At 42.6% G+C, this 14,433-nt stretch overlaps 1 long non-coding RNA gene across 1 annotated transcript in view; it reads left to right on the top strand.

Annotated features, from left to right (window-relative positions):
• Positions 1-2,395: 2,395 nt before the first annotated feature.
• Positions 2,396-14,433, top strand: part of LOC119155592 — a 33,449-nt gene continuing 21,411 nt past the window's right edge. The window contains exons 1-3 of the long non-coding RNA XR_005106768.1: positions 2,396-2,526; positions 4,808-4,940; positions 6,549-6,700. This is a non-coding gene — a long non-coding RNA (uncharacterized LOC119155592). The remainder of the gene's footprint in view (positions 2,527-4,807; positions 4,941-6,548; positions 6,701-14,433) is intronic.

Genomic DNA, 14,433 nt, shown 5'->3' on the forward strand with positions numbered 1-14,433 from the left:
GAGGCAGCAGGGACCCGCTCTGGGTGTCTTAAAAGTGTATTTGGGTCGCTACCTTAAACATACCCTTTCTGGCTAAAAAAAATTCCTAATGATATCCTACTAATACACTTTGGCACAAATAATGTTAATTTTCATAAGCCATGCTGAAGAGAATAGTTTTCTCCTTTTAAGCAGCTAGTTTTAAAAAGGTTTTATCAAGCTTGAAGCTGGGAGAAAACTGCATACAAAACACTGTTTGGCGAGGAGAAGAGTATCTAGGGAACAATCCCATATTGATAACAAGTGTGAATGAATTACGTGTGTTTTTTTTAATATTGCTGCTGGCCACTTTCTTCTTGCTATTGAATTGTGTAACGCCAACCCCCTTTTTTCTGTTTGAGCAGAGCAGCAGTGAGGGGCTGCTGTATTCCAGACTGCGTACCGAGCAGGTGGTGGCTCTTGTTTCGTACCTTACTCTTCTTTTACAAGCAGGCACAGGAGACCAGTTTGGTGAAGACGTTGCAAACGGCCTATAGATGCTTTGGCACCAATTAAGGATTATTGCTAGTACTGGTGGGGGTTAGAGGCCTCAGGTTTTAATTAAGACCCCACAGTCCTTGATGTCATGCAAACATAAGCTATCGTCTTGCTTTTGCGTGGGCACAGCCCTGTATCCATGGAGAGCATCAGTGGTATGGAGGAACCTCCTTGCGAGCTCGGAGGTTTGGCAATGGGACGCTGGCAACAGGCCTATGTTAATTGTTTGCAACCTTTCCTACTCTGATGTTTTTAATCTAAATAAATAATAAGGAGAAACAGGAGAATGGATTCATTGTACCTGAAGCTCTTTGGAAAACAGGGCACAGAGACACTGCCTATCAATGGTGTTTGTTTTCTGGTTTTGTTATTGTCACTCTCATTTTACAGGCAGGATGAAATGGAAAAAACTAAGTAAAAATTCAAGATTAAAGTTATAATATCTCTGACAGAGCTGAGAGCTGACCACAAGATTCCTGAGCTTTGTAACAACCTGAGGGGTGGTCCAGAGAGGCAGGGTGGTGGTGACTGCATGCCCCCAGGAAGAGGCATACAGGGCTATACAGCGAGCAGTGGTCATCATCCCCACGTCTTCTGCATCAAAAGTAACAAGGGAAAATCTACAGCCAGCCTGAAACGTTACTCCCCAGAAGTAAGTATTTCTTATTCGCTATAATGAAGCAGTAAGTTGCTAGAATTGGATTTTGAGCTTATTTAGCCAGACTTTTAAATGTTGCTCTTCACTCTTGCACAAGCATTTAGACTGTTCCCAGAACCAATCTGGGAGAGACAGTATCAAGGTTTAAATTTTCCATCTGACTCAGACCAGGGGTTTGAGCAAAGTTGTCTGGGAGGGTACTAGGCTGCTACAGACTGAGGTGCTCAGTTTAGTTTTCCCTGGTCAAGCTCTTTCCCTGCCTGTGGAAAATTAACTTTTCCCTGGCACAAGTGATGAAGCTGAGATTGTGCCTCTTGGGTGAAAATCCTAAATCTCTTGTTAGCGTATTCCCAGCCAAAAAAAGGTTTTACAGGTCTGCGTAAGCTGGAACAGCACCCAGCGGAAAAGATGCTCAGGTGCAGGGTACCCTGCCATGGTGGTTTGGGCACACTGTTGAAAGGGCAGGCGTGGGTTTGGGGTCCCTCCCATCCCTTGGGAGAACAGTGTAATTACCAAGTTAGTGGTGTGTAAGTGGCCTGTGTAACCTTCTTCGATTTATGGCAAGCAATTATTTTCCTGTCTTATTACAACCACTTGGAAGTGAACTATGCTATTGCAGCAGGAAGGCAGGCAGGAGTTATGCTCCTGTGCAGAGAGAAAGATTTAAAAAAAAGTTGGACTGCAAGCAATCCTACTCTTGTTTTCCAGTCCAGGTTTCAGGTTCCAGGTTCCAGGACTGGAAAAAAAGTGAGCGTGCAGCAGGACGTGAAGTTGCACGGCCCATGGTTTCTGGAAGAGCTGCAACTGATTTTGCAGGTTTCCCCTCAGTGTGTTGGCAGAGGCAGCTAGACCTCTGCAGGGGCTTGCTCCAGGTCCACCCCTGAGCCTCGGCAGGTGTTGTGGGGAAGCCTGGAATATCTGAGCCTCGGAGGTGACTTAATTCCTTGATTCTGCACTGTCACTTGATCTCCATTGTTCTGCCCTTTTCCTGCGAGTATGGCTTCTGACAGTATGTTCGCTGTCTTCTCCGTCAGGCTCACTTGCGCCTTGCTCTAGGGACAAGTGACACAAAGCCCTCCTTGCTCAACAAGTGAGGCCCCTTGTGCTGCCATTACAGAGCTCTGGCTGAGTGCAAAACCCAAGCTGGTATTGCTCATACTTAATCAATTATGTCACTGCCGATGGTATTGGTAATTCCTGACTTGTGTCTGCTAGGCAGGCTGGGAAAATAATAAGGAATGGCCAGGAAGAAAAATCACTTTGCAACAACCAGACGCACAGAGCCTGAGATGGCAGAAATTTACAGCACCTTCTCCTTGGGCCTGGGACACGATGACTCCATGCAGTGCAAGGTAAGCTCATCTTTTCGCTGCTGTGCTGCTTTCCTCTAAATTTCAAATGTCAGAGTTTTCATTTCTGTGCCATGGCTGAAACTGTTGATTGAACTCTCTCTTCTGTTGGCAAAATTTCTGTGCTTTGCGTGGTAGATCTATTGCTTCTCAGAGCAATACGTCTGTTGCTGCAGATTTTAATTACCGCTCATTGAGAAGAAGATAAATGGAGCTTGGAGTCCATAGCTTTAAAGCTATCTATAGACAACCTAACTGTGCCTGTTATTCTGCTTAGGTGATGTCATCAGCATACTATTTATTTAACCTATAAATGTCACTGATGGGATTTGTGCTGCTGGAGAAGATTTGGGGAGAAATTCTAACACGCAGCAAAAGAAAGAAACCTTTAAAGGAACAGATGGACAGGCAGGATTTTCACACTCGCTGTTCATATGTAAGAGCATGGAGAGCCCATATTTAAGGCAGCAGATTTTTGCTGGGGGTGAGCACATCTTGCACATCATTTGGCGTGTACACAGGAACGTGCCTTCCCTCCGCACTTCGCACCCGCCCGTGAAGCCCTGTGGGAGCCTGGTGGGCATGAGGCGAGGCCAGGTGGGCACCAGCTCCATGAGCATCAAAACATGTACCTGCCCGCACAGGTCGGGGTGGTCATGGCTGCACGGGGCTTGCCTCCTGGCTCATGCCCTGCTCTGTCCAGGGTGTAGGGCACTGGTGAGGGGAGGGTGAGGCTGCTCCTATCACCCTTTGAATTCCAAGTAGGAATTTTGCTATTTGGGTGGAAGGAAACAAAAGTCATGTAAACTCTTCTCCTCCTGTCTGCTCTCAGCCTAAAAGTTGCCAGCAGCCTGTGGCTAGCTGGATGGACTGGCGGACCTCCTCCGTGCATGTGTCCACATGCTGCAGTGCCAGAGCCAAAGGGCTTTGGCCCGTGGAGCAGAGGACCCAGCTGAGGCCTCTGAGCACCATCCTCACCGCTGGGCCTGTGCTGCAACCCTGCCCACCAGTCCTCTGAGCTCCCTGCAGTCACTCCTGGTCCCCAGCCCAGGGGAGACCTTCTTCTCCAGAGATGCCATTGTTCAGAGCAAGGGGACGACAGAGAAAGAGCGGTTTTGGGTTGGTTTTTTTTTTGTTTTTTTTTTTTAATCTCACAAAGGGTCATGAGACAATGTAGGTCAGTGACAGGGCAAGGCTGGGGACATTTTAGGTATAGCTGGTGTTTGCATCGGCAGGGGTGTAACACAGCATGCTCCACAGCCGGTTTTATTTTGGGAGGGTTAGAACGAGGGGAAAGTTACACCCTCTGAATTTAATTCCTGATTTATGTGTGTCAAGTTGGGTGTATGCTTTTTTCCCCTCTTTTTTTTTTTTCTTCTTTCTTTTCTGTGGGTTTTTTTGATAAATTTTTACTTCTTTCTGGTCTCCATCCTGTTTGATGAGTTCATGGTGCCATCTGCTGATTAGAGATTGAATTAGCACAGAGTCCTGGTCGGGGTTATCATTCTGCACTCTTATTTCAAAATAATATTTAATTATGTGGTTAAACAACAGCTTTAAACATGGAAAGCACCAAATACCTGGGATTTTTTTTTTTTTTTCAGTAGAAGAGCTCAGTACCTCTAAATCACCCTGACTACTTTGGAATATTTGCCTGTCCATGCAGGAGGCTGAATAAAAGCGGTGCTTTTGAAATCTTGCCCCCAGTGTACAGCAGAGCCCCAAGGATTTCTCTTTCTCCCTGTGCTCAGAGCATTTGTATGCCTCTGCCACTGCTCTGCCCCTCAAAATAAGAAATAACTTTCAAAAACATGTTAAGCTTTTTGGAAAACTGGGAGATTATGGGGTTTTCTCCTTTAAAAAAAACCAGCAGTAACCAAAAAAAACCTAGATCAAAATGTTATGTTTTGAGTTTGTTTGTGAAGCAGATTCTTTCCCCTTTTAGCTGGAATCAGCAATGTTATGCAATCTCATTGCATGGCCAAATCTGCAATTTAAAAAAAAAACAAAAACAAACCACCAGTGAGAGGGGGAAAAAATGGATCTCAGCTGTCTTTACAGACAATATTTCTGAATTTCAGATTTTAAAAAGCTCAAAACGTTTTGATTAGAAAATAAATAGATATTTTGGTAAATAACTTGCTGGTTCTATTGATGGTATGTGAGCAGGGGTGAGCTTTGCTCCTGCAGATCGCTCCTCCAGCTTTAACTACTGTCTCATGCTATTATTGTCTCTTCCATGCTGACTACTGCTTCTCTCTCGAACTGTCTATTTCTCCTGAAGCATCCTGCCCTTCAGGAGTCTGTTTCACATCCCCAGGCAGATGCACGGCATCATCAGCCTAAGAACCTGGCAGTCAACATGGAAAACAGGGTATGGGGCTAGAGTCAGAGACCCAGGACATCTTCATCCCCAGGTAACTCTTGACTTCTGAAGGACTCTATGAATGAGCAGGAGAAAATGTGTGGGGAAAAATACAAGCAGGTAGAAATATCTTTTAAAAGTATAAATGCTTCTCCAAATGTAAAATACCCAAGATGCTTAATTGAGATACTTTGGCTTTGCTACTGAAACATCTAGTTCCCTTTCCTTTAGAATAAAATGCAAAATGTATCCTAACCAGCAAACAATTTCCACATACACCTTTAAAGCACAGCTCCTTTTCTGTAAGCACAATTGCCATAATAGCTTGCTGATGTTCCTAAAGTTAATAGATTATTTTATCTATTTAAACTAGATAAGAGATAATAGTGTTCCATGTAGCAGTGCTTTAGGGAATACTGCGAATAGGGAGGTAATTGGGGAAGTCTGTAAGGGCGGGTGGGGGGGGTGGCGTCACTGAAAAGGAGTCAAGGTAAGATTAGAAAAGCTGAGCTGCAGATCTTGGGAATACTTGATAAAGGTCAGAACTAGAGGCCACTGGATCACTTTCTCTTGAAATACTGAGTCAAAGAAAGAAAGGAGAGGGCAGAACTAGAGCAGTACCCATTATTTCCGACATCTAATTATTGTATAGATATTGTTATTTGAATAAGATTAGCCAGCAGTAATGGCAAAGCAGTAGACCCTTCCCTTCCTTGTATATCTGACAGATTAGCCTGCCCACCAGCAGCGCAGTGCTTAGAGATGGGCACGACAGATGATGGACTGGTTAAGAAATAACTGGTGGTTTCCTCCTGTCCTTGTACAATCAGGTTCAGCTTTGCACAAGCTGTTAATGGCAGGTGGTGGGGAGCCAGCTACAAGTTAAGAACAGGCTCAAATTATGCTATAAATGGCCAGCCGGTATTTATATGAAGAAAGTTTGGAATTTGGAGGGTCATTATTTTTAATCCAGGTCAGACCTGTTAAATTAAAATCTTTCAGTAAAAACAATGCAAATGGGATTTTTTTGGTTTATAATGTGCCTTTTTAATCCCACCCTAGGGATAAACACAAGGAATATCCTTGCTTTCTACCAAATGTAAGAGGGACAGGTTAGAATTACCTGCTGCTTCTCAGTTTAAACAGGGCTAATGACCTGGTTCAGCCTGCCCCGCTTTGAAGTCCAAGCTGATTTTAGCAAACATTTTGTTCAAGCCATAAGCAGTTTGGTACAGCTCTACCGATGTAAGCAGGCTGTAAACTACTGTTGCAGGATACTTCAGGAAAGTCAGATTCACATGTGCAATAGCAGGCAGCGTATCCATTGGCACCCAAACCAGGTTGAGATGGGGATCGCTGTTTCCCAGTTTGTATAGGGCTTGGCACATCTGAACCACACACTCTGTTGTTTAGTAGTAATAATTTCCATTTGGTAGGTCCTGGGCACCACAGCCACGGAGCAGGACTTCCATGAGGGTGGGACTCAGGGCTGAGGCTGGGGGGAGGATAGGTCCTGTCTCCAGGAGTTTGTAGCAGAGCATGACAGCAGATGAGTAGGGGTATGAGAAAACAAAGAAATTATTGAGGTGTTATTGGGTAATATGGTAGCTAGTAGTTTTGTAACACAATTTGTTTTATGGTTGTCATGCTCTTTTGGTAGGATTTGTGGCAAAATCTTCTTATGAAGAGTGTGGAGGAGGAAAATGAAGCCATGCAGTGTGTGTCTTTGAGGATTCCTGTTAGAGAAGGAGAAAGTGTGAAGATGCCGATTTGAAAAAGTAACGTGAGAATAATGGAAGCCGGATCCATAAAGTAAGTAGAAATTAAAGAGGTTATGGGGGGAATGAAGATACACATTAGAAGTAAAGAAAAGCAGGTTACGTTTGGTGTGAGAGAAACCACTGGCCTGATGAAAGTAAGAGACCCGTAAATTTTTAGGGCCTTATGTTTTTGGTTTTTTCATTCTTCACAATGACAGTAGTGGCTACAAGAAAGAGACTTAACCAACAAACTAGTTACTCTAGTATCTGCTAGATAGTGTGATAGTTCTGCTAAATTTGAGCAAGGATCCTGTGAAAGGGAGACAAATTCAGCATCTACAATTATGGAGAGGTGACTTCAAGTCCTTCAGTCATGTCAGCAGTGTGATCTCTGGAAAACAGCCCTGCCTCATCTGTATTGGAACAAATCCACTGAAAACACAGGGCACCCCGATGGTTAGTGAAAGCCGCTGCAGTGCAGAGCTGCACTAGCAATTTCCTTAGGGCATTAGCCTTCGGTTTTAAGTCAAGAAGTGGACCTCTGACAGACCCATGCTGTTGGAGCGTGCCTCCTTTTGTTTACAGGTCTCTGTTAAGATCACTCTTTCAATTCCCAGCTCATTCGTAGACATGCTGAAGTCTGAAATCCAGTAGTAACCTATAAGGTCAACAAATGCTTGTGCACGTACTACTGATGTTTTTCCTATGCAAACATTTGTAACTGCTGTGGTGCCAGTTTATTGGTTGACTTCTGAACTTGGTTGCTGTTAGTGCTCTGCAAGACTCCAGCCTCACAAGAGCAGCTGAGCGGAAGTAAGGCAGTGAAACACAAACTCAGACACGCTTGTTATGTTATATGCACCTTCAAACTGATCTTCACCTCTCATGGACCTGAAGTTTACAAGGCAAAAGAATAGTTAAAAGAGTTGGAACAAGTCACAGGGGGGTAAGAAAACAGGCTCATTAAACTTTATGCCTGCATCTCAACTATAAACAGCATAGTGCAGTTTTTGTTAATGCTTTGAATTTTAATTACAAGCTGCCTTAACTAGTACCGATCTAATCTTATCTTTTTCCACCTGGTTTTAGAGAATAAATCTCAAGTTTAATTTACAAGCTGTGCAAGATTTTGAGGAATGCTTCAGTTGATGTTTATATGTAGGGTACAAGTTTGCTCACCATTTCAAGGAGAGGAAAGCTATTTTCATTCTGAAGCACATCAGGGATTTGATTTTACTATCCACAAAGCCATTAGCAACATATTAGTATATATGACTGCATTCAGTGTTTGCTGACAAGTCCACATGCCTCTGCATAGAACATATTTTCTTCTGAATATGACATCTTTCTTAACCACCAAAGAGTGTAAATATTGGTCTTAGTGCTTGAGCGAGTCACATCTCAAACAAGTGAATCACGTATTTGAAGCACCATGCTATACTGTGGAATTACAGAATTTCTGTACAGAAAAAGCTGTGACAAATTTTTGTGTTGCATTGAACATGGCCATATCTATTTGTTCTGTTCAAGCAGACTGTATTCCAGAGGGTATTGCAATGCGCTTCAGAGTAAGTTCTTTTTCTTAAAGTTATTCTCATTGAAAATATTACAGCATCACGATTTAAAGCTTGAGCCAACTGAAGAACTTTTCATGCAAAGTTTTCTCAGAAAACACCAATTTTACTGAGATACACTCCTGCTTTGAAATTCTCTTTAATGTTTTAGTGTACGCTGCAGCCTGTTTCATTGACAGTGAGTTATTTGGGGAGTTAAAAGTACCTGCATGCAGACCTAGCACAAGCTGGGACCGTGCTCGTCCTCTTTATTCTTGTGCCTTGTTAGTCTAGAAAATCCCTCCATCCCGAGGTGTTTTTCTTATGGATCTGGTTTCAGATAGGAGCGGTGGTATCAGCAGAGCAGCAGAAGTGCTGGGACGTTACAGAACAACACAGTGCAGTAAGTGCCAGAGATACTCACCAATGTAGAGTTCAGAGGGTTTCCAAAAACTGAGTTTATTGCTGCTGCATTGGTATAATCTGATTTACAGTGATTCCCAGCAGCTGCCAATCAAGTCTAAGATGTTTCTTTCACAGAAATTCTACATAACCAAAAGTTCGGAAGGAATATTTCAAGGAAAGCTGTAATTGCTTTGGAAATGATTCTCCTAGGTCAGGTCTAAAAACCTTTATGGTGAATCTTGTGTATTTTTAGCAGTAATTAAATGGAGATTGGTGAATTATTCAGGCTTGAATTTGACATAAACAGGTAGCAAAGTAGTTTTTGTTTATTTTTTACAGGGTAGATAAATAATTATGGTCAAAACCAGGAACTGAATGAATAATGAAAATTAACTGTTTTAATATAAAAGATGCACACAGGGCATTTTGGTGCTCATATACATCTGTACCTGTAAGTAAAAATTGTGTAAGTTAGTAGGAGTTTGAGTACTTACGGAAATGCGTGAAGATTCTGCAGACTTTTTATCTTGGAGTAAACGGTTGTCTCAGTGTCACTTTTGTGGGTGACTCCAAAGGGTATTTAAGAAATTATACGGAAGAAAAATGGTTTTAAAAAAAGAGAAAAGTGCTGAATGTTAATTTACTTACTCCAGAGCTGAATGGAAAAGCCATTAGGGAAAATATGCTGAACAGGTTTGGCAGGCAGCCTGTGCCACAAGAAACATTTCCCATAGCACATGCAGACAGAGCAGTTAAGTGTTAGTAGGAAACAATGCTGGGGTTTTTTCCTTGAAACTGATATTAGTAGATACGTTTTTAAGAAGTGTTAATCTGATATAAGACACAATTATTTCATTTATTAAACATTCTTCAACAGCTGGGAAACCATGAGTAAGAGGTAAAATACATCCTCCGGATGCATAAGGAGCCAGTTTTATAAAGCAGGTTACAAAGTAGCTCCCGAGGTTATTGGAGAGTCACCGTGTATGGTCCTGGGATGGTAGAACAGCCATGCCGGTGCGAGGCGGAGGGCAGCCCTGGGTGCCGAGAGGAGATGTGGATCAGAATTCACAGCAGGAGTGATTTCCAGCAGCTGCAGGGCTCTGGCAGCCTGTCCTTGCTGGTAGGTCTCACTTCTGCTCTCTGAGCTGCCATCACACTTCACCTTTACTTAATTTTAAGCACAGTATGAATTACCCCACTGCCAGCAATGGGATTGCTCATGTATTTGCACTATTTCCCACAAGTAAGTCTGAATGGGGAGAGGATTGCCACAAAATGCTAGATTTATTTTCCGAAGTGACACATGCATGGTTAAATTACATTTCTGTTAGATATCTGTCTTTACCTGTCCCTCTATTTTCTACAATAAATCAGTGCCACAGGATTGTAAAATAAATATTTACATGAAATATATGGAGGAGGTTATACAAATTAGGTTATATTGACGTTGCTGATCTGTTTTATATTTATATTTATTCTCTTTGGTTTGTTTCAAATGAACTGAATTATAAATATTGTGTTTCTTAAAGCAAGATGTATTTAATAGCAAGTATTGAGGTTATTTTTCTGGCATGATATTTCACAGAAAGCTTGTTTTTAACCAAACTAGCACTTTTTGGAGCAAAGCTCTATTCAAAATTTCTGTATTTCAAAGGTGGTACATAAATTTGGTAGCATATTGGAGTCTGATGTACCTGTAAATAAATCAGGTATCTGGGGCAAGAGGGACTTTCAGGAATCGCCCTGGGTCAGGTAATTCAGTTGTGACATATCTTTCATAAAAGCCATGAGGAATCTGAAGAAGTTAATAAGCTTGCAAGTCATCAGATTTTCCGCATGCAGTCATGTCCTCTAAGTGCAATAGAGTGTATTAATAGTACTCCGATGTAACATTTTCCAAGTGTTTTGTAGTAATACTGGTTGGGTCATGTACTTCTAACAAACGTTAACATTCCTTGGGGAAGACTTAGGGTCTGAAGTGCCTTATACTACCATAACATGCGGAATAATCAAATCTGTGAAGGACAGGCCACTGTGAACCTGGCAGGAATATATGACACTTGTGTATTGTGTAACAGGCATTTGCTGTATTTCTGTGATGAACTGGAGGAAATTATTATGAAGGTATATGCATTGTATACATGAAGCAGAACATAAACTTTCAAGTTTCCTACTTAATCAACACATGACTGTGGTGGGTTCCTGGAATGGAAAAGAACTGGAATGCTGCTGTCACCCCCAAAATCTTTGCCCAGTATGCTTTCCTGCCCTTACGTTTGTTTTTAGTAGGACCTGGCTCCCTGTTCAGTTGCTGGACAGTTGGGTAATGCTCTTTGCCCCAGGGTATGGAGAAGGTGATGATGAGATGCCACACAGGTAGCGTTCCCATGGGTGAGTCTTTTGGTGAGGACATACGAGAGTAGGAACCTCACAGGTCTTTGGGGCTGGAGAAGAATTGTGTCTCGATAACATCTGATTAGCCTGCACACTGTTACTTGAGAGAAAAAAAAATCCATAGTTGAAAGGTGCAGCACTCTCTTGTACAGCTTTAGTTAAGAGAAATTCCAGCTGAAGGTAATGTCTTCCCATTAAGGGGAACATAGAGGCAAGGTTCATTCTGCCTTTTTAAAAAGCTGTTACTATTTTGCAGTAGCTCTGTCTCTAATTGATGACAGTGTAACCTGCCTGTCAGTATAGCGAATAGCCAGTGCTACTGCAGACGTTGGAAGGTATTGCTTAGTAGCCTAAAAATAAGTTTATATTTCATCCCCAGACGCAGTCTGAAGTTGCACCCTGCCTAGATATGTACCCAAAGTTCGACCCAGCCCCTTGCTGCAGGGATGCTCAATAAATCCTTACACAATGATGTTTTTCCTGCTTTGTCTGCAGTTAAGGGTGCTCCTGGGCCGGGCTGCGTGTGCAAGTATGTATCTGCAGGTTCCCACCTCCTGGGACTGTATGTCATGGCAGCCGTTGTCACCTGTCCTGTTATAGTTCCTGAGCTCTGCAACAGTGGGACATCTCATCCCATCTTATAGGGACACATTGCTCACAGTCCTTCACCTACAAAACCTTTTAACTCTGGGACTGAAATATTTCGTTCTGTAAAGAGCTCCACTTATACACTTACATCTTACATACAATCATTTACAAGAACAACTTATGTTTTACAGATTAGATGAACTTCCAAGTGTATTTTAATATGGAAAAATTAATTGATGTAACTATACACAAGGAATGAAATCTGATTTCAGTTAATACCATAATCCATGTAATAGATTAACATCTGGTTCTGACTTCCTAAATCTTGGCTTCCAGTCTCTTCAGAAATGAGTGGGAAAGTCAGTAGAAAGCCTCTACATAGAGCATAGTATTAATTCTTCTTGTCTGTTTCATTTTACTTTATTTAGATGTGGAAAATATTCTGTCTTACTGGCATGAGTTCAGAGATCTTACCTCATCACCTATGAATGGGAATCACATCACTACATCCTCATATATTATAATTCAAAGGAGAACACTGAGGGAAAACAGCCAGGGAGATTCAGCCCAGTCCATGTCATGAGTTGTATAAAACCGTTCTTGTACTTTCCACTGGTATGACCTTTTCCACTGCTTGCTGTTTGAAGCACTTTAATCAATAGATTTAGAAATTACTGTGTAATACAACTCTTTTTTTTTTTTTTTTTTTCCCAGACAGCAAAAGCCTTGTTAACCCCCTCTTGTAAATCCGTGTAGGAATTGGCCAATCTAGGAAACTCTGTTTGTTGTTTCTGTCATAATATCTCACACTGTGGGTATTTTGCAGTTGATTTTGATATGATCAGATATAGACTTTGAATCAGTTCTATTCATTTTGTTGATTACTGCTTTCTTCATAATTAGAAGAAACTGACATACGGAAAAGTGCTAGTCACTGCTGCTATGTAGTTATCACTGGGTGGGGACGATAGTAATTACTTCTTACAGTTTGGCTTCCAATGATGTGAAGAAAATCCCTCTGTCTGAAGTGGTGTCATGGTCAGGTAACCACTGTTTCCAAGAGAGGAGCATGGCTGGAGAGATGAAAACTTTCATGGGAGCTCTCCAGGTGTTTCCTAAGACCCTGATTTCAGAGAGTCTCATAAAAAGAAAAAAAAAGAATGTACACAGGCATGAATGCTGTCTATATGCAGCTCTCCATTTCTTAAATTTGTGTTGTGATATGTGAAATGTTGCCATTTTTTTGGCAACTGCATTGGTACATATTAGGTAGTAGGATGTAGGGCATGGCAAGGGCTGGGGGCTCCCTGGGGTCTGGGGATACTCCCCAGGAGATGGCAGGGCATTGGTAATCATCTGTGGTGGTTAACTGCTGCTAATACGGAGTAACTATTTTTACTTTTTCTTCAAATGCATTTAAAATCATTTTGAATTTGAAATTAAATCTCCTTGCTTCTATTATTTCTTTTTCTTTTGCATGGAACGATTATTTGCTGTTATCCTGAATATGTGAATGTCACATATGAGATACTTTGTGCACTTGTGAATTCAGCAGGCATTTTCTTGGCACCTCAGTATTCCATTGATGCAGCTGGTAGTTTACACTCTTCATTTAAAAAACACAGTATCTTGTCAAATTACATGAAATCTGACTTGACCTTTACCTCTGTACAGCTAAAAGTGGTAGTATAGCTACCCTTTCCCCGCCCAGAAGTAGGAACGAATGTAGAAGAGAGCAACTGCACAGAGTGCTCAAAGCTCTCAGATTTATATTTCTGAAGATGAAAGAGCTAATCGTAACAATTTATTTCCTTTTTCATGAGTGGTAGCTTTTTGTTCTGCCCACAGCTCAAGAAAATAGTCACATTCAGAAAGCTGGAGTAGTTAAGGCCCAGTTTATATCTCAGGTCTGCAGGTGACAGCGAGGGTACGGGCAGGTCATTGCCACACGCGCAGTGCAGTGTCACTGTGTGGGAGGTGGCACAGCTGCAGTGTCCCATCCAGACAGTGCTCGTCCAAGCTGCTGGTGGCTTCTGCTGGTCCCCCACCATGCACTCAGGTTTTTATCAAGGAGGGTGTATTCATGGGATGATGTATTTTAAAAGAAGATTTAAATAAGAGATGTGTTTGTGGCTGTTAGGAACAGAAGGGTAGAGAGTAGCCTTGAGAGGAGGGCAGAGGCTTTGCAAGAGAAGAGGTTGATGACAGAAGACAGATTTTGGCAAGAATGAAGGAAAGGGGGAATGCCATAAGAAGAAGCAGGGCAATGCAGGAAGGCCAAGCTTTAGTTTACGTAATGTGGGTTGCTGGCTTCCTGAGCAGTTGCTCAGCTTTTCCAGTTTGCTACCCACCAGGCTGTGGCAGTTCTGCTCTTGCTGTACAGGGGTGTGTGTGGTTACCCCATACAGCTGGCCGTGGAAACCTCACTGGGTTAGTTCTGCAACTGAACCTGCGACACTTCAGTGCATTTAGAAGTGATAACTGGTGGAAAGGGTGCTGTGGTGGCTCAGAAGGGCAAGGGGAGCAGTCATGAACACTGCAGCGAGTCCTTGTGAGAGATTAGTGTCCAGCTTGGTGACTGTTTAAGTTCACAGAAAAGATGTGCTTCACAGTTGAGCACCACGGTGGGACCACAGCCGTGACCCAAACTGAAGGTGCGTGCGCCCAGGCAGCGAGGCGATCCTGACGGCCCTGGGCCACGTGGGAGGGTGCCTGCGCTGGCTGGGGTGCATAGCCTGGGACGGGAGTTCCTTCATCCCCTCGGTAAATCAAAGCCTATCACAACTTGATTCGAAGTGCTCCCAAATAAATGAGCCTTTCAGCTGATGTCAGTAGGATTTCT

This window comes from Falco rusticolus, chromosome 11, assembly GCF_015220075.1.
Source record: "Falco rusticolus isolate bFalRus1 chromosome 11, bFalRus1.pri, whole genome shotgun sequence".
Lineage (NCBI taxonomy): Eukaryota > Metazoa > Chordata > Aves > Falconiformes > Falconidae > Falco > Falco rusticolus.